The following is a 20124-nucleotide window of genomic DNA, read 5'->3' on the forward strand; positions in this document are numbered from 1 at the left end:
CTATAGTAAATGTTTCATTTAAAGTATCACATTTAGCACCATCACATTCTACATCTCAGAGGCGATGTCTTTCCATAAGCGGGCTTCCTTCACCTTTCAAAGGGGGCAGAGCTCCAAATTAAAAATACATTTAAATAATGCCCATATTATTATCTACTCACTTGGAACATGCACACCTCTTGCATTCAGGTGACCACGCATTAGCTTGTAGCCGGTGTTTGGATGACTTCTGTGAATTTCACTTACAATACGGTCTAACTCCTCATCATTCACAGCTGAATAGAGATCTGTCTTTCTGTACAAACAAGAAAAACACAACATCAAGTAATGTTACCTTAAACGTCATATTCTTTCCGAGGTATGAGAGCAGCAATTCATAAACAGAAAACTCATGAATTTAGTGTAAATACCTTAAACTGTATTGTTGCATGCGCCTCCTGATGGTCCTCTTTGACACACCGAACATCGCTGCAATTTGAACTGCGGGAACTCCACAAAGAAGTTGATGCTCCAGAACTGCACTCGGTATGTCAAACGCCAAACGCCCCAGTCCCTGTGTGTGTTGGGCCTGAAGTGCCCTGGTACCAGAGAAGCGGTGGACAACTTCTTCTAGATTTGCAATCACTCTGTGGTCGATATCTTCGTCGGAAAGTGCGGAAATGACTCCAACAACTTCAATAAGTTCCTCTGCTTTACTAGCTACATGCTCTGGGTCAGCAGGTCCTGCTTCTACATCCTCTGCTAAGTTTAAAAATGTCTCTAACCAACTCCCTGGAAAGTTCACGGAGATCCTCCATTGTCTCTATCCAGGTTGGCCTACTCTACTTCAGACCAAAGCAATGGATCAGACTAGATTCGCGTTAGCCCCGCCCACTGACTTTGATGGGTCAGTTTGACAGTTTTAAGTAATTCATGAATCACTGCAATGCAGGATCATGAAATGTAAATGTAAATAGTGAAATAATTATATATGTATTTTACATAAAATGAATCGGTATTTGAATTAATTAATGATACATTTAATTACACATTTATGTATTTAATTCTAATTTTAATTAATTAATGACACATTTAATTAATTAATGACACATTTAAGTAATTATTTAATGGTGTATTTATTTATTTAATTGTGGCACTTTTAGTCCTCCATAAAAATCTGTTAAGTTTGTAAACTTCTAAATCAACATTTGGGCCATTTAAACAGCGTGCGTCCCTCCTATAGACAAGGGGAGAAGGGCTGTGTAAAGACACAAAACCCAATGTGTTCCTATGTAGCTCAATTGGTAGAGCACAGCGCTTGTAACGCCAGGGTTGTGGGTTCGATCCCCGGGACCACCCATACGTAAAAAATATATGCACGCATGACTGTAAGTCGCTTTGGGCAAAAGCGTCTGCTAAATGGCATATTATTATTATATTATAAAGGGCTAAAAAAAATGTTGCTCTATTTTTCTGAGCATATGCAATGTGTCTGCCTCCAACGTAAAACAAATGTTTGACTTCCACACAAAATTACTTATTTACTTATTTTAGGTTTAAATAAGTGTGTAGGTCGCATTCTTTATTGTAGAGATATGAAAGTTATCTGCTCGAGACAAATTCAGAGATTGCTTTGCCATGTCTGTGCGGTGAAGGGGTCGAGTTGGATAAATGTTTTTCTAAGGACCGCCCCTTTGACGTAACGTTGCAGTAAAGTGATATAAATGGATGCAATGATGCGCCCACCAGAGGGAGGCAAATACACATTTATTCGACAGGACGTTGACATTGTCCTAGGAAGGTCTTGATGGCTGTCTTCTGAATTCTAAAACGGTGGGAAATCACTAAAATAAGTAATGTAAACATATACATATATTTTTAAGTAATTCTAGTAATTCACTGAGTACCACTCTCCATATTTTCAAGAATGTTGATGGCTGCATTTTGTTATGGGTATGATTGTCATCGGCAAGGGTGTTTTTCTGGATAAAAAACCCCGGAATTGAACTAAGCACAGGTAAAATCCCTGAGGAAAAACTGATTCAGTTTGCTTTCCAACAGACACTGGGAGACAAATTCACCTTTTAGCAGGACAATAACCCAAATCACAATGCCAAATCTACACTGGAGTTGCTTACTTAGACAACATTGAATGTTCCTGAGTGGCCTAGTTACAGTTTTGACTTAAATCTGCTTGAAAATCTATGGCAAGACTTGAAAATAGCTGTCTAGCAATGATTAACAACCATCTTGACAGAGCTTGAGGAATTATTTAAGAGAAATTGGCAAATATTGCACAATCAAGGTGTGCAAAGCTTCTAGCAACTAAGCCAAAAAGACTCACAGCTGTAATCACTGCTAAAGGTGTTTCTAACATGTATTGACACAGGGGGGTGAACACTTATTTAATCAATATATATTAGTGTTTTATTTTTCATAAATAAATAATGTTATTATTATTCATCCACTTTGTCAGAGTATTTTGTGTAGATCTTTGACAAAAAAGATTTTTTGCCCAAAATATGATGAAATCCTTTCGACCTAGCTACATATTATTGTATATAATATAGTGTAGTTTTGAAAGTGAAAGTTGTATTCTTGTTACCATTGGGTTTTGTGTCTTAATATATTAATATTCAGTAACCAGTTTCCATCCAACCTCTCTATGTGAGTAAAGTACATGTCGGATAAAAAATGTAATGACAGGCCTGATGGGAAAAGCACATTTGTTGGTAAACTTTCCAAATGTAGACCAAATACTCTAGACAAGGTGGGATCTTTTCGTGTCGTAAAATTTTACTATACGAGAAATGGCAGTGGAAACGCTTTTATGCGCAAATATTGATATAATAACCATCATATCAAAGTCAATTTGGAGTCACGCAATGAAAAGTCTGTGTGGTCCTCCCACTACCACTCGGGAAAACATCCAGTTTATTAGGCTACAGATTAAATAAATTATGAACTTCACAGCGTGGTGAAAGTGAAAGGTGATGAGCTTGATGCTGCTTTACAATAAATATCGAGGGTCTTATTCGGGTGACATGATGACCAAGGCTTGGATGCCGTTTGACAAATAGACAATAATGTAGCTCTTTTGTCCATAATAATCTCATGTAGGCTATATCCGCACTGTATCTGCGAGCTGTTGGCTAAAGCGCACGTGCCAATTCCAGAGTGGGCACATTCGCTAAATAATGAGAAAAAAAATTGACAAAACCATCGTTAGAGTTGAAAGTGCGATAGAAACCCATTTAACTTGTGTGTTTTTGTATCCGGTACATTGGAATTTAACTCCAAAAGTAGTTTTTATGTGCACTACCTCATCACGCACAGACTTTTATCTGCAACAAGTCAATTTGATGGAAATACATCTGGTAGGAAAATGCGCATATGTTTTTATGATGATTTTAGAATATTCGCATGAAAATATGTTGCCAATTGTATAGAGTAAATAATAAAATGTGTAACATACAAACATTTTTGTTACAGACCGATACATCTACAGATATTTGTGTGAAGGTGTATCCATAAAGGACGGTACGCAGCACCGGTCCCTGATTGGTTGTTTTACGGTATGAGACTGACAAGGTATCACTTGATGCACTTATAAATAATGTAATCCTCCAAAACAGTGTGTTCACAGGCCTGGAGTCTGGAGGCCTTGTAAAACGAAAGCTACTAGGGCTGGCACAGGGGCAGTGTGTACAACTAAGAGCTTCTGGAATGAATGCTCATAACACTGGATCAGGGTTTGTGTGTGTGTATGTAGGTGTGATGTTGAGGGGTCATGTGTCGTCATGGCAGCCAGCACAGGGTATACACCACAAACACACACACACACACACACACACACACACACACACACACACACACACCAGTAGTAGACCTTTCTACTAGGGTTTCACATTGCAGCTCGGTGAGCCTGGCATTCCAATAAGGAAGTACAGTGAGGGAAAAAAGTATTTGATCCCCTGCTGATTTTGTACGTTTGCCCACTGACAAAGAAATGATCAGTCTATAATTTTAATGGTAGGTTTATTTGAACAGTGAGAGACAGAATAACAACAAAAAATCCAGAAAAACGCATTTGTCAAAAATGTTATGAATTGATTTGCATTTTAATGAGGGAAATAAGTATTTGACCCCTCTGCAAAACATGACTTAGTACTTGGTGGCAAAACCCTTGTTGGCAATCACAGAGGTCAGACGTTTCTTGTAGTTGGCCACCAGGTTTGCACACATCTCAGGAGGGATTTGTCCCACACCTCTTTGCAGATCTTCTCCAAGTCATTAAGGTTTCGAGGCTGACGTTTGGCAACTCGAACCTTCAGCTCCCTCCACAGATTTTCTATGGGATTAAGGTCTGGAGACTGGCTAGGCCACTCCAGGACCTTAATGTGCTTCTTCTTGAGCCACTCCTTTGTTGCCTTGGCCGTGTGTTTTGGGTCATTGTCATGCTGGAATACCCATCCACGACCCATTTTCAATGCCCTGGCTGAGGGAAGGAGGTTCTCACCCAAGATTTGATGGTACATGGCCCCGTCCATCGTCCCTTTGATGCGGTGAAGTTGTCCTGTCCCCTTAGCAGAAAAACACCCCCAAAGTATAATGTTTCCACCTCCATGTTTGACGGTGGGGATGGTGTTCTTGGGGTCATAGGCAGCATTCCTCCTCCTCCAAACACGGCGAGTTGAGTTGATGCCAAAGAGCTCAATTTTGGTCTCATCTGACCACAACACTTTCACCCAGTTCTCCTCTGAATCATTCAGATGTTCATTGGCAAACTTCAGACGGGCCTGTTTATGTGCTTTCTTGAGCAGGGGGACCTTGCGGGCGCTGCAGGATTTCAGTCCTTCACGGCGTAGTGTGTTACCAATTGTTTTCTTGGTGACTATGGTCCCAGCTGCCTTGAGATCATTGACAAGATCCTCCCGTGTAGTTCTGGGCTGATTCCTCACCGTTCTCATGATCATTGCAACTCCACGAGGTGAGAACTTGCATGGAGCCCCAGGCCGAGGGAGATTGACAGTTATTTTGTGTTTCTTCCATTTGCGAATAATCGCACCAACTGTTGTCACCTTCTCACCAAGCTGCTTGGCGATGGTCTTGTAGCCCATTCCAGCCTTGTGTAGGTCTACAATCTAGTCCCTGACATCCTTGTAGAGCTCTTTGGTCTTGGCCATGGTGGAGAGTTTGGAATCTGATTAATTGATTGCTTCTGTGGACAGGTGTCTTTTATACAGGTAACAAACTTAGATTAGGAGCACTCCCTTTAAGAGTGTGCTCCTAATCTCAGTTTGTCACCTGTATAAAAGACACCTGGGAGCCAGAAATCTTTCTGATTGAGAGGTGGTCAAATACTTATTTCCCTCATTAAAATGCTAATCAATTTATAACATTTTTGACATGCGTTTTTCTGGATTTTTTTGTTGTTATTCTGTCTCTCACTGTTCAAATAAACCTACCATTAAAATTATAGACTGGTCATTTCTTTGTCAGTGGGCAAACGTACAAAATCAGCAGGGGATCAAATACTTTTTTCCCTCACTGTATAAGACCACCCGGACCTCCACAACAAGGCTGGTGACCCCTGAGCAGACAAACTGACATTTAGACAGAGAATCTGTTTACTATTCAGCTTTTCTACCTGTTAGAACGGTTAGATATAGATTGGAAGTGAGGATTGTAAAGTTGTTTCAACCACAGGTTGTGTTCCTGTCATTTTCTTTTGTTTTCATTTAAACCCAGAACGGAAACCCCATTATGAAGGAGGATGTGCAGTGGGCTACCAATGAGAAAAAAAAGTAACTGGACCTTAAGAAATCTGAGGGAAGGGGAAATTATCATTTATTTAGCATGTTTTAAATTCAAAATGAATTATTTTATTTAATAGGTAACATAATTGCCTTATTATAAACAACAATGGAGGATAAAAAAAAAAAAATCCTTGCCCCAGGACACTTCAACGGGTGACTATCCAGTAAAATAAAAAAGGAGAACTCTATTGACATGGCAAGTGGGACACTTTCCTGCGAGGTTATATATGACTGTGTGACTATTTGTGACCCATTGACTGTATATGAATGGACAAAGCCAACGATGACGTCACAGTGATGTTTTGGGGCTGTCGCTGGGCAACACAGACTTTCAACTCCCTCCAAAGATTTTCTATGGGGTTGAGATCTGGAGACTGGCTAGGCCACTCCAGGACCTTGAAATGCTTCTTACGAAGCCACTCCTTCGTTGCCCGGGCGGTGTGTTTGGGATCATTGTCATGCTGAAAGACCCAGCCACATTTCATCTTCAATGCCCTTGCTGATGGAAGGAGGTTTTCACTCAAAATCTCACGATACATGGCCCCATTCATTCTTTCCTTTACACGGATCAGTCGTCCTGGTCCCTTTGCAGAAAAACAGCCCCAAAGCATGATGTTTCCACCCCCATGCTTCACAGTAGGTATGGTGTTCTTTGGATGCAACTCAGCATTCTTTGTCCTCCAAACACGACGAGTTGAGTTTTTACCAAAAAGTTATATTTTGGTTTCATCTGACCATATGACATTCTCCCAATCCTCTTCTGGATCATCCAAATGCACTCTAGCAAACTTCAGACGGGCCTGGACATGTACTGGCTTAAGCAGGGGGACACGTCTGGCACTGCAGGATTTGAGTCCCTGGTGGCGTAGTGTGTTACTGATGGTAGGCTTTGTTACTTTGGTCCCAGCTCTCTGCAGGTCATTCACTAGGTCCCCCAGTGTGGTTCTGGGATTTTTGCTCACCGTTCTTGTGATCATTTTGACCCCACGGGGTGAGATCTTGCGTGGAGCCCCAGATCGAGGGAGATTATCAGTGGTCTTGTATGTCTTCCATTTCCTAATAATTGCTCCCACAGTTGATTTCTTCAAACCAAGCTGCTTACCTATTGCAGATTCAGTCTTCCCAGCCTGGTGCAGGTCTACAATTTTGTTTCTGGTGTCCTTTGACAGCTCTTTGGTCTTGGCCACAGTGGAGTTTGGAGTGTGACTGTTTGAGGTTGTGGACAGGTGTCTTTTATACTGATAACAAGTTCAAACAGGTGCCATTAATACAGGTAACGAGTGGAGGACAGAGGAGCCTCTTAAAGAAGAAGTTACAGGTCTGTGAGAGCCAGAAATCTTGCTTGTTTGTAGGTGACCAAATACTTATTTTCCACCATAATTTGCAAATAAATTCATTAAAAATCCTACAATGTGATTTTCTGGAGAAAAAAAATCTCAATTTGTCTGTCATAGTTGACGTGTACGTATGATGAAAATTACAGGCCTCTCTCATCTTTTTAAGTGGGAGAACTTGCACAATTGGTGGCTGACTAAATACTTTTTTCCCCCACTGTATGTGAAGACTCAATGGCACCTTTGAAGGTCAGGAAGTTGGTTTTAGCTTGTTAAAATGGTGTGTCATGGGGGGATTCTCAAGTTTGAGCTACTCCAGGAAGTGACTTTGCAGGCTTCAACCAGGGCAAAACAACTGCCCCATCTCATTGAGTATCTCAAATTGAAGGCCGACCGGGGTACTGCAGGCTGCCGGTAGCAACTAAATTATCCTTATAACTTATTTTGTGTGGTCGTTTTTAAAATAATCGGTTCAAGGACTTACATCTGGTGTAATAGAAGCAATTATTGGTACCATGATTGTCTTCAGATTTTTTTTTTACACAGATATTGACCACGAAGATTGCCATTTTCCCATTCACTATAGTGGGGAACCTGCTTTCTGAAATCAACAGCCTGCAGTACCCCGGTCGGCCTTGAACTTCATGGTTTCAATGAGAGGGGGCAGTCGTTCTCCCCTGGTGTGAGACCTACAGTTATCTGAGGTGTCTAAAGCCTTGAACATACATGGCAGGCATTGTTGTCACCTTAGCTTGCTAAACAGCAACTTCTGAGTGAGAGGAAGAACAAGCACCACAACCATCAGCATACACTCGTCGTTACTATGACAACTAGCATAGCCATGTCAACAAATGACTACTGTCTGAACCATAGATATAGAACAGGGGTCTGAACACACACAAATCCGATTTGGTCACTTGTAATTTGCTGTTTGGACAGTCAGTATTCCAAAACGGATTTGAAAAACAAAACTGATTTGAGCATTAAGGCCTGCAGTATGAACCAACCCACTGAGCATAGACGTCAATTCAACATCTGTTCCACATTGGTTCAACGTAATTTCATTGAAATGACATGAAAACAATGATGATTCAACCAGTGTGTGCCCAGTGGGAAGCTTAAGAACCACCAGACCCTCTGCTGCTTCTGAAATAGTTTACAGTTTATTAACCTGCTAATCAGCCGTTTTACGACCCCTGATCAATTGTGCTATTTTCTGTGTTTTTTTGCACTGATCGTAAAAAAAATTCTACATAATGTTTCCGCCACCGTTTCCTATGACCGAAAAAGAGCTTATTGACATCAGAACAGCGATCACTAACCTCAATTTGGATGAGGATTTATACTTCGGAGTCGGAGGCAAAGGACATACTGCTCATCCCAGACCAGGCCCAAATCCCCGACACTCAAAAAAGGAAGAGGCGCCGTTATAGAGGCTGGCATGCAGGATACCTGACGAGACTACATCGGCGAGTGGATAAACCATCTCTACCTTCCGTTCTATTGGCGAACGTGCAATCACTGGAGAATAAACTGGACGAGCTCAGTTCGAGACTCCTATCAACGTGATCCTATGTTTTTCAGAGACTTAGCTGAACAAGGACATGGAAAATATTGTGGGGGGGGGTTAAGGTGTTGGATAAAGGTTTTTTCCTGCGCTGCAGACTGCTATATCGGTCAGCATACAGGACTATTAAAGTCCCTGTGCACTACTATTGTGAGAAAATATATTTTTTAAATATTTATATATATATACAGTACCCGTCAAAAGTTTGGACACACCTACTCATTCAAGGGTTTTTCTTTATTTTTACTATGTTCTACATTGTACAAACAAATCAAAATATATTTTATATTTGAGATTCTTCAAAGTAGCCACCCTTTGCCTTGATGACAGCTTTGCACACTCTTGGCATTCTCTCAACCAGCTTCATGAGGTAGTCACCTGGAATGCATTTCAATTAACATGTGTGCCTTGTTTAAAGTTAATTTGTGGAATTTCTTTCCTTAATGCGTTTGAGCCAATCAGTTGTGTTGTGACAAGGTAGGGGTGATATACAGAAGATAGCCCTATTTGGTAAAAGACCAAGTCCATATTATGGCAAGAACAGTTCAAATCATTACTTTAAGACATGAAGGTCAGTCAATACGGAACATTTCAAGAACTTTGAAAGTTTCTTCAAGTGCAGTCGCAAAAACCATCAAGCGCTATGATGAAACTGGCTCTCATGAGGACCACCACAGGAAAGGAAGACCCAGAGTTACCTCTGCTGTAGAGGATGTTAATTAGAGTTAACTGCACCTCAGATTGCAGCCCAAATAAATGCTTCACAGAGTTCAAGAAACAGACACATCTCAACATCAACTGTTCAGAGGAGACTGCGTGAATCAGGCCTTCATGGTTGAATTGCTGCTAAGAAACCACTACTAAAGGACACCAATAAGAAGAAGAGACCTGCTTGGGCCAAGAAACACGAGCAATGGACATTAGACCGGTGGAAATCTGTCCTTTGGTCTGATGAGTCCAAATTTGAGATTTTTAGTTCCAACCGCCGTATCTTTGTGAGACGCAGAGTAGGTGAACGGATGATCTCCACATGTGTGGTTCCCACCGCGAAGCATGTAGGAGGTGTGATGGTGTGGGGGTGCTTTGCTGGGACACTGTCAGTGATTTATTTAGAATTCAAGGCACACTTCACCAGCATGGCTACCACAGCATTCTGCAGTGATACGCCATCCCATCTGGTTTGCGCTTAGTGGGACTATCATTTGTTTTTCAACAGGACATTGACCCAAAACACACCTCCAGGCTGTGTAAGGGCTATTTGACCAAGGAGAGTGATGGAGTGCTGCATCAGATGACCTGGCCTCCACAATCACCCGACCTCAACCCAATTGAGATGGTTTGAGATGAGTTGGACCACAGAGTGAAGGAAAAGCAGCCAACAAATGCTCAGCATATGTGGGAACTCCTTCCAGACTGTTGGAAAATAATTCCTCATGGAGCTGGTTGAGAGAATGCCAAGAGTGTGCAAAGCTGTCATCAAGGCAAAGGGTGGCTACTTTGAAGAATGTAAAATATAAAATATATTTTGATTTGTTTAACACTTTTTTGATTACTACATGATTCCATATGTGTTATTTCATAGTTTTGATGTCTTCACTATTATTCTACAATGTAGAAAATAGTAAAAATAAAGAAAAGCCCTTGAATGAGTAGGTGTGTCCAAACTTTTGATGGGTACTGTATATATAATTATTATTTTTTAAATCAGATTTTTCAGGGGGTGCTGCAGCACCCTCAGCACCCCTACTTCCCGCAGCTATGCTCTGTTCACCTTAATTAACTTAACTGTGGTCCTCTGTAGCTCAGCTGGTAGAGCACGGCGCTTGTAACACCAAGGTAGTGGGTTTGATCCCTGGGACCACCCATATACAAAAAATGTATACACGCATGACTGTAAGTCGCTTTGGATAAAAGCGTCTGCTAAATGCCATATTATTATTATTTATTTATTATAATTAGAATACCTCATGATAAGCTGTAGACCATATTATTTACCAAGAGAGTTTTCATCTATATTTTTTGTAGCTGTCTATTTACCACCACAAACCGATACTGGCACTAAGACCGCACTCAACACTCTGTATGGGGCCATAAGCAAACAAGAAAATGCTCACCCAGAGGCGGCGCTCCTAGTGGCCAGTGATTTAATACAGGAAAACTGAAATCCGTCATCTCATTTCTACCAGCATCTCACCTGTGCAACTTGAGGTGACAATACTCTAGATCACTTTTACACCACACAAAGAGACACATACAAAGCTCTCCCTCGCCCATTCTTGTTTACAAGCAAAAACTCAAACAGGAACCACCAGTGATACGCTCAATGCCGAAGTGTTCCGATGAAGCAGATGCTAAGCTACAGGACAGTTTCGCTAGCACAGACTGGGATATGTTCCGGGATTCATCCGATGGCATTGAGGAGTTTACCACATCAGTCACTGGCTTCATTAATAAGTGCATCAACGACGTTGTCCCCACAGTGACCATATGTACATACAGTGCCTTCGGAAAGTATTCAGACCCCTTGACTTTTTCCACATTTTGTTAGGTTACAGGCTTATTCTAAAGTGTATTAACAATCTAAACACAATACCCCATAATGACAAAGAAAAAACAGGTTTTTAGAAATTTTTGAAAATGTAGAAAACATTTACAACTGAAATAATAAATTTACAAATGTATTCAGACCCATTACTCAGTACTTTGTTGAAGCAACTTTGGCAGCAATTACAGCCTCAAGTTTTCTTGGGTATGACGCTACAAGCTTGGCAGACCTGTATTTTGGGAGTTTCTCCCATTCTTCTCTGCAGATCCTCTCAAGCTCTGTCAGGTTGGATGGGGAGCGCTGCTGCACAGCTATTTTCAGGTCTCTCCAGAGATGTTTGATCAGGTTCACGTCCGGGTTCTGGTTGGGCCACTCAAGGACATTCAGAGACTTGTCCCGAAGCCACTCCTGCGTTGTCTTGGCTGTGTGTTTAGGGTCGTTGTCCTGTTGGATGGTGAACCTTCGCCCCAGTCTGAGGTCCTGAGCGCTCTGGAGCAGGTTTTCATCAAGGATCTCTCTGTACTTTGCTCCATTCATCTTTCCCTCAATCCTGACTAGTCTCCCAGTCCCTGCCGCTGAAAAACATCCCCACAGCATGATTCTGCCACCACCATGCTTCACCGTAGGGATGGTGCCAGGTTTCCTCCAGACGTGACGCTTGGCACTCAGGCCAAAGAGTTCAGTCTTGGTTTCATCAGACCAGAGAATCTTGTTTCTCTTGGTCTGAGAGTCTTTAGGTGCCTTTTGGCAAACTCCAAGTGGACTGTCATGTGCCTTTTACTGAGGAGTGGCTTCCATCTAGCCACTCTACTATAAAGGCCTGATTGGTGGAGTGCTGCAGAGATGGTTGTCCTTCTGGAAGGTTCTCCCATCTCCATAGAGGAATTCTGAAGCTCTGTCAGAGTGACCATCGGGTTCTTGGTCTCCTCCCTGACCAAGGCCCTTCTCCCCCGATTGCTCAGTTTGGCCGGGCAGCCAGCTCTAGGAAGAGTCTTGGTGGTTCCAAACTTCTTCCATTTAAGAATGATGGGGACCCTTTAAGTGTTCTTGGGGACCTTCAATGCTGCAGAAATGTTTAGGTACCCTTCCCCAGATCTGTGCCTCGACACAATCCTGTCTCGGAGCTCTACGGATAATTCCTTCGACCTCATGGCTTGGTTTTTTCTCTAACATGCACTGTCAACTGTGGGACCTTTAATAGACAGGTGTGCCTTTCCAAATCATGTCCAATCAATTGAATTGATCACATGTGGACTCCAATGAAGTTGTAGAAACATCTCAAGGAGGATCAATGGAAACAGGTGTCACGTCTACTCCCGCTCCCCTGCTCCGGTGCTCGATGTCGCCGGTCTTCTAACCACCAGTCCTGGCAACCCATCATTATGCACACCTGGCAACCATCATTACGCACACCTGCACCCCATCATGAGGCACACCTGAACTTCATTACTCCCTGATTACTTCCCCTTTATCTAGCACTCCGTTGTATCACCCATTAGGTAGTATTGTTTCCTGTTTAGACGCTATTCCTGTTTTTGTATTCACTCCATGTTCGTGCCTATTAAGCTCAACGACTGCACCTGCTTCCTGACTCCCTGCATCTCCGTTACAGAATACTACTCTAAAAAACTTTCTCCTGCAGAAAGGAACTATGACGTTGGTGATCGGAAGCTCCTGGCAGTGACATTGGCATTAGAGGAGTGGAGACACTGGCTGGAGGGCGCCACGGACCCATTTCTCATCCTCACTGACAATCAGAACCTGGACAGCGAGGCAGTTGAACCCACGCCAAGCAAGGTGGGCCCTTTTCTTTACCAGATTCAACTTCACCCTGTCATACCGCCCAGGTTCAAAGGACTTCAAAGCCGATGCCCTGTCCAGTCTCCACGATTCAGGAGAGGTTTCGATCCTGAGTGTGCCCTTCATACCGCCCTCCCGAATCGTTGCCCCCATGCTTTGGGACCTAGACCGGCCGCACACATGCCTGAGTTCCTGACTTGGAATTCCAAGTTAGATGGCCGTTCAAAACATTTCCCCAGGCGGAGCTAGTTTTTTTTCAAAATTCCCAGTAGTCTAGAACTCACTGAAGTCTGAGATTTCTGAGTTTTCTTGTTTTGAAAGCGGCAGAAGTCATGCTGGATTGACAGCATAGCCAATGTATTCAACCTTTTCTGGCCCATGGTGTTTGAAAAATATGGGTTGTTTATGAATTCGAAGGACCAATAAAAAAAGGGATAAAAAAACGTAGGTGCTGGATTTTAGGCCGGTAGCTACCACCACAGGGTGTCCGTTCAGAACACGAAGAAGCAGTAGTTCCAGTTCAAGGTTTAATGAAGATCCACACACACAAATACAACACCACTCTCTCTGATATTAATTGTGGTTCTGTAAAGAAAAGAGGAGAACTTAGGCTATAGCACAGTATGGGAAAAATATGCCAATTTGCATGTCAACAACTAAACAGGCTATGTGAACCCAAACACATGATAGATGCCACAGGAATGGAGGACCTTGACTCCAACGGTTGTGTTCTGAAATCTGAGATAGCGTCTTGCCACGTGTGATATCGTCAGCCGGATTGCTCTTCGTGTCCACGTGACGCCAGTCCTGGGGGTCTGTGAGCTCCTGTATTTCTGTGACTCTTGTGCCTACAAATACTTTGTACCTGCAGGAGTCTGACTGGAGCCAGGTTAAGACTGTTGTAGAATTCGACCAGTACGTGACCTCATGGATTTTCCAGAGCTCGAGTCTTGGCATCGACTGTTGTCATTTTGGGGCCACTCTTGATCTTGCTGCAAGGAATGCTATTTGGATCCGTCCATTGGTGTCTTCAGTACGGAGGTACCCAATGGCACCGTACGCACGTTCTGAGGCATCACTGAAGACGTGAACACTTCTTGTGCTGGTTGGGAGGTCCATGTCGGGGCTGACGTAACACCTTGGCAGTGTGACCTGAGACAGCTGTGGAAGTTTGTTCTCCCAAATAAGCCACGCTTGGAGAAGATCTTCAGGTAGGTCTGGGTCATCCCACCCTCTTTTCTTATCCCAGAGCCTCTGGACCACAACCTTGGCCCCTGTGGTGTATGGGACGATGAAGCCAAGTGGATCGTACTGGCTGGCAAGGATCCGATATATGTTGCGCATGGTGGGTTCAACTTTCTCCATGTGACCTTGCTTGTAGTCAAGAGTGTCAGCCAGACATTGCCATCGTAATCCAAGGGTTTGCTCTTGGGGTTCCACGCCATCCTGGGTGAACCACAGCTCACCGTTCTCCGACCTGGACTCTTGAGGTAGGTGTTCGAGGACTGCTGGAAGGTTGCTGGCCAATGGCGTAGATCGACTCCTCCTTCAGCAAGAAGGTGCTTTAGCTTGTCTACCAGTTTCTTGGCTTCATCCGCAGAGGGGAGGCTTTGTAGAAAGTTGTCTACATAGAAACAGCATTCTATAGAAAAGCGCACATCTTCTTCGGGCTCACTGTGGTCGAACACATGCTTCTGAAGGGAAAACGTGGCAAAGCAGGGGCTACATGTTGTCCCAAAGGGACGAACCTGCCACTCATAGACATCAGCGTAATCATCACGGTTTAGGTCTCGAAACCGGAGAAGAGGCTGGTCTTCGGGTAGCTGGCGGACTTGATGGAACATCCCCTTTATGTCACTGCTGATGGCCACAGACTGTTCCCAGAAACGGAGAAGGACTCCAAGCAGAGTAGCTCCCAAGGTAGTTCCGGGAAAGAGTTGTTTGTTCAAGCTCTTGCCCCTGTAGTTGAAGGAACAGTTGAAGACAACTCTATTTTTCCCATTGTGATGGACCATATGATGGGGAATGTACCAACCTTGGTACTCTTCAACTGCTTCTGGGGTTACCTTCTTAACGTGGCCGGACTCCACCAACTTGGGAATCTCTGTGTTGTACACTGCTGCTTTCTCTGGATCCTTGGACAGACGCTTCTCTGTCTCTCGCAGATGAGCCAGTACTGCCTCCTTCGGAGCTTCCAATGGAGGAAGGTTCTTCTTCCACAAAAGGGGAGTGACATACCTTTGAACCCCGTCCACTTCGACCCTGACTGTCTTCTCCTCCAGTAGATGCATGGCTTCTACACCTTGTCTGGACCGTGTGACGAGCTTCTAACTCCTGTACGGTAGTGTATCCAACTGCCAGAGCTTCTCTACATGGCTGAAGAGCTCTGTAGATGGAGAGACAAGGGATGTATGAAGGCATTGTTGTGGAGCAAGACTTTGCTGCAGGAACTTTGAAGGACCTTGAAGGGTCCATCCGAGCTGAGTCTTGATGGCGGCAGGTCCGCCAGGGGGACCCAAACGCACTGGCTCTGTCGCTGTGATTAAATGGGGATAGTCTGATCCGATGAGCAGTAATGGCTATGCCTGGTCCAGCGGTTGAAGGGGTAGGCCTTTGAGGTGCCGATATCTTTTCTTAAGGGCTTTGACCGGGTAGGTATGTGGTGCAAGGCCCAACTCTTCAGCTGTGAAGGCTCTGTGGATGTCAAAGGACCTGTTTGGTTGAGTAACAGGGGCCACAGAGAATGACACAGAAGCTCCATGGACAACTCAGATATCTTGACGCACCGTACGAAGTGCCAAGTCCTCAGGATTTCCTTGGAGGCCTAGCTGCTCCTCTGCTTCATGTAGAAGTATAGTGCGCTCCGATCCGTCGTCCAACAGGGCGTTCGTGTCAAGTGACTTGTTGCCGCTCCACAAGATGATTTGACTCATCTTCAGCAGCACCTTGCTGCTGCCGGAAGGTCGATCAACATAGAGGGTCTCTGTGGTGGAGCTCACCAGGCAAATGCTCTCTGTTGATGCCTTTACGCTGGCGGTCTTCATAGCGTTCGTGCTAGCGTTCTTTGTAGCAGTTGGGCTAGTGTTGACCTCGTGTAGAATCTCAAGATGCTTCTTCTCGCACTTCTTGCACTTAGCCTTGGGAGTACACTGAGCTGCATGGTGTTCGCATCCACACTTCCAACATCTTTCATTTGTCTTGATCCAGGATTCTTTCTGTTCTTTGGAAAGGAGCTGAAAGTTGGTGCATTGATTCATGTAATGCTGCGTGGTGTTGCAGAACGGACAATACTTCTTTGGCTTCTCCCATGACCTTTCCTCCGGAGAATGGTTCTGTGCAGAGAGGTCGACTTCGTCCTTTCTCTGCTCACCTCCATGGAGGATCGTGATGTCTCGGGGAAGGATTTGTCTTTACACTGATCTCGGCGTGAGCTAGAGTGGTCCCTGCTTTGGTCGCTACTGAACTGCGTGCCATCTACTTGCACTCTCACCTCATACTCGAGCCACTCTGCCAGGTGAAGGAGGGTTGGAATGGGTGTCTTGATGGGCTTCACACATCTCTTGAAGCTGGCTCTTAGGTCGTGTGGTAACTTAGCTAAGAGGTGGGAGACGTGTGAGCCACACCTCAGTTCTGTCTGTCCATTACTCCCTAGCTGATCCAACATGCCAACCAAGGCATGCACCCTCAGAGCGAATCTTCGGAATGCCTTGGTGTCACCACTCTTGATGTTGGGGCCATCCATTAACCATTGGAGGGCAAGCTGGTGGGGCTGGCCGTACAGTTCTGTGAGGGACTCCATGGTGGCACTGTATGGGTACCTGCTGTTGATGTAGGAGTCGGCAATTAGCAAAGCCTTTTCCAACTCCAGGTGGTCCACCAATATCTGAAACTTGAAGCACTCTGTTGCATCTACAGGCAGCACATTGTCGAGGGCCACCTTCAGCCTTGCAAACTCTCGTGGGTCTTCATTGATGAAGTTGGGGATGGTAGGAGTTGGTCCACGGTAGACACGCCAACGGCTGGTGGAGAACGTGTGCGGTAGCGGACAGGTGAGTGCCGAGGACGATCAGGTGAGTAGGCCTGGCTGCGATGGTCAGGCGAATAGTCGCAGTGGCGATGGTCAGGTGAGGGGTGATGACAACGGTCAGGTGAGTAGTCACGGCGGCTATGGTCAGGTGAGTAGTCGCGGTGGCGACAGTCAGGTGTGGGCTGACAATGGCAATCAGTTGAGGGTTTACGACGGCAATCAGGCATAGGCTGACCGTTCGGTCAGGTGAGTAGTCGCGTCAGTTAGGTGAGTAGTCGCGGTGGCGACAGTCAGGTACAGGCTGACGACGGCAATCCTGTGAAGTCAGTCCTCTAAATGGCGCTGAAGGGCTACGAGTTCTGTAATGAGAAGTCGACCGGTCTCGCTGGTGCGATGGCTCACGACGTTGAGGGGTTGACTGAGTAGATGATGACGGTGAGGATGACTGGTCTGAGAAGGAGAGCCCTCTGATCCCAAGGTTTTCAATGAGCTGCTCTATCTTATCACACTGCCTTTGTGACTGCAGTTTATCATTTCTGGTTGTCACCAGCTGTGCCCGCTCAGGCTGACTTTGATGATGACAATCTCTAGTCGAGGTGCGCCTACTATGGGGGGCTGGTGAGTTGGCCATTGATGAAGGTGAGGCTCCATCCTCACTGTTGAGGGTCAGACTGGGTAGTGACTTGAACTATCTTCCGATAGCTCCAGTATCTCCAGTGTCAACTTCTCAGTTTCCTCTCAGCTTCAGGCACGTTACGACTGTTCTGGAAGAAGAACGGGTTTCTCTCTCATCTTGTACAGGAGGGTAGCTGCTGCTGGTCTTGTTGTGAGAGTAATTAATTCCACTCACAGTGCCCTCTGCTCGTGGTCCCTCATTGGAGTGGTGTGTTGTTGTGTGTGGTGTCTGCCTTGACTCGTAGCTTACCTCATAGTCGACCAGACGATGTGGGGGGCGAGTTTGACGGCGGGGACGAACTACAATTTATGGAGGATCTTCTCTGGAGACTGGCATCCTTGAACTCTGCCAGTTACTGATTCCGGCTCGTAAGGACCATGGAAAATATGGGTTGTTTATGAATTCAAAGGATTTTAGGCCGGTAGCAACCACCACAGGGTGTCATTTCAGAACACGAGGAAGCAGTAGTTCCAGTTCAAGGTTTAATGAAGATCCACACACACACATACTACATCACTCTCTCTGATACTAATTGTGGTTCGGTAAAGAAAAGAGGATAACTTAGGCTATAGCACAGTATGGGAAAAATATGCAACAACTAAACAGGCTATGTGAACCCAAACACATGAAAGATGCACAATGAACAATAGAGCAATGTAGAAATATCTACACATTATAAAACAACATAATAAGCATGAGCGATCTACAACCAAAAATAGCCTAGCACCACAGACAAATGCTAACAAATGCTAATGACTAATAAGCATGCTAAATAGTAATGCATTCCGAATGACAATGCTAATGTAATGCTAGCGGGAGTACGCAAGCTAGCTAGCTAACAAGTTTAACACAAATGGTACATATTTACAACAGACACTATTTAGCTCCAAACAACAAGACATCAGGATTTTGGCACTTACATTTAGCTGCACACACAATAACCATCAGAAAGAAAAGCAATTTCTTCTAAGGAGGTAGAATAGGCAGGAGAGAAAAACAGGTTAGTCATCAGAATGGAAACTACAGACTGCCTGAGGCCCTGCCTGGTCTGGTATTACGTTAAGTGCGGGAAAAAAGGCTGCTGATTGGCTAATAAAATTATGATGATTGGTGTGACCTTATTCCAACAGGAAAACCAAAATAAAGTTGGGGTCTTGGAAAGGAGATGAGCTGGCCATTTTTACAGTGTTGCATGTGAATGTTTATCCTTTTAAGCTTGGATAATAGACCCTTAAACCCAGACTTGAACCACACACCCGCTCCACTGAATAGCAGGCTAGTGATTGCTTTCCAACGCTTGCAGTTAGCCACTGTTTCCTTCCAAACCACTCATTGTTGAATTTGCGATTTCCAACTTGTGTAATGTTTATGTCCAATGGCCGATGAGCACCGATACGTTTTATCTATAATTTCTCTTCATATGACAAATGACAAGGATTGAAAAGGATTTGCCAAGTAAATTGACAACTTGATTCATGATGATGACTGCTTGTCTAGCTTGCTAGCTAAGCTAAAAAAAACATAGCTTGTCCAAAAAAAGTGGTCTCTTAGCCCAATTTACCCCAGGTATGGGGTAAATTGAGCCGCGGGACAGGGTAAATTAAGCCACCTACAAATTGCTATACTGAATGAAATATTACCACTACCTTTTTAAAACCATCTCTATCTTTATTTCCCAAACACAATTAAACACAATCACAATAGCGTTTTTGTATTTTAATCATTTTAAGCATATGTTAGCACAAGCTTAACACCTAACAAACACATACTTTTTAAAACACTTTTAACATAGGCCATGTTGTTACCTCATATCTCAGCGATAATGCCTTGCATTACGCCTGGGAAGAAAACACTTCAATTTGATCAACTTGCTATTTGCTCAACCATTGGCTCAACAAAGAATCCAAGATGGCGTAACAGTGCGGTCGTGTTTTTTTCTGTGTCCTTGTGTAAATAGCCAGTTTTCTAGTTTTTTGTCTATTTTGTATATATTTCTCAATTTTACTTTTCATTCATTAACTAAATATACTTTCCTGCAACCCGCCTCACCCAACGTGGAAAGGATTCTATTATTTCTTTATAACTTTTATCAAGAACCTTAAGCTGAAACTAGTCTAGCTGCAACCGAATGGCTACTTGCTATTAGCCACCGTTAGCGTCTTCACCATTGTCCGTGGCCTACACTACCCACCAGCCAGCTCTAGCTCTAGCCTGGACAATTCGTCGGCCAGTCTGCACAGCGTGCTATCGACCCAGAGCATATCGGATTTTCTGCCGGAATCACTGGACCCTAGCGCCGGATCATCGCAACCAGCTAGCTGCAACCAGATGGCTGTTATTGTTGGCTAATTACCATTGCCCCTTAGCAAGCACCAGT

This window comes from Coregonus clupeaformis, chromosome 1 (genome assembly GCF_020615455.1).
Source record: "Coregonus clupeaformis isolate EN_2021a chromosome 1, ASM2061545v1, whole genome shotgun sequence".
Taxonomy (NCBI): Eukaryota; Metazoa; Chordata; class Actinopteri; order Salmoniformes; family Salmonidae; genus Coregonus; species Coregonus clupeaformis.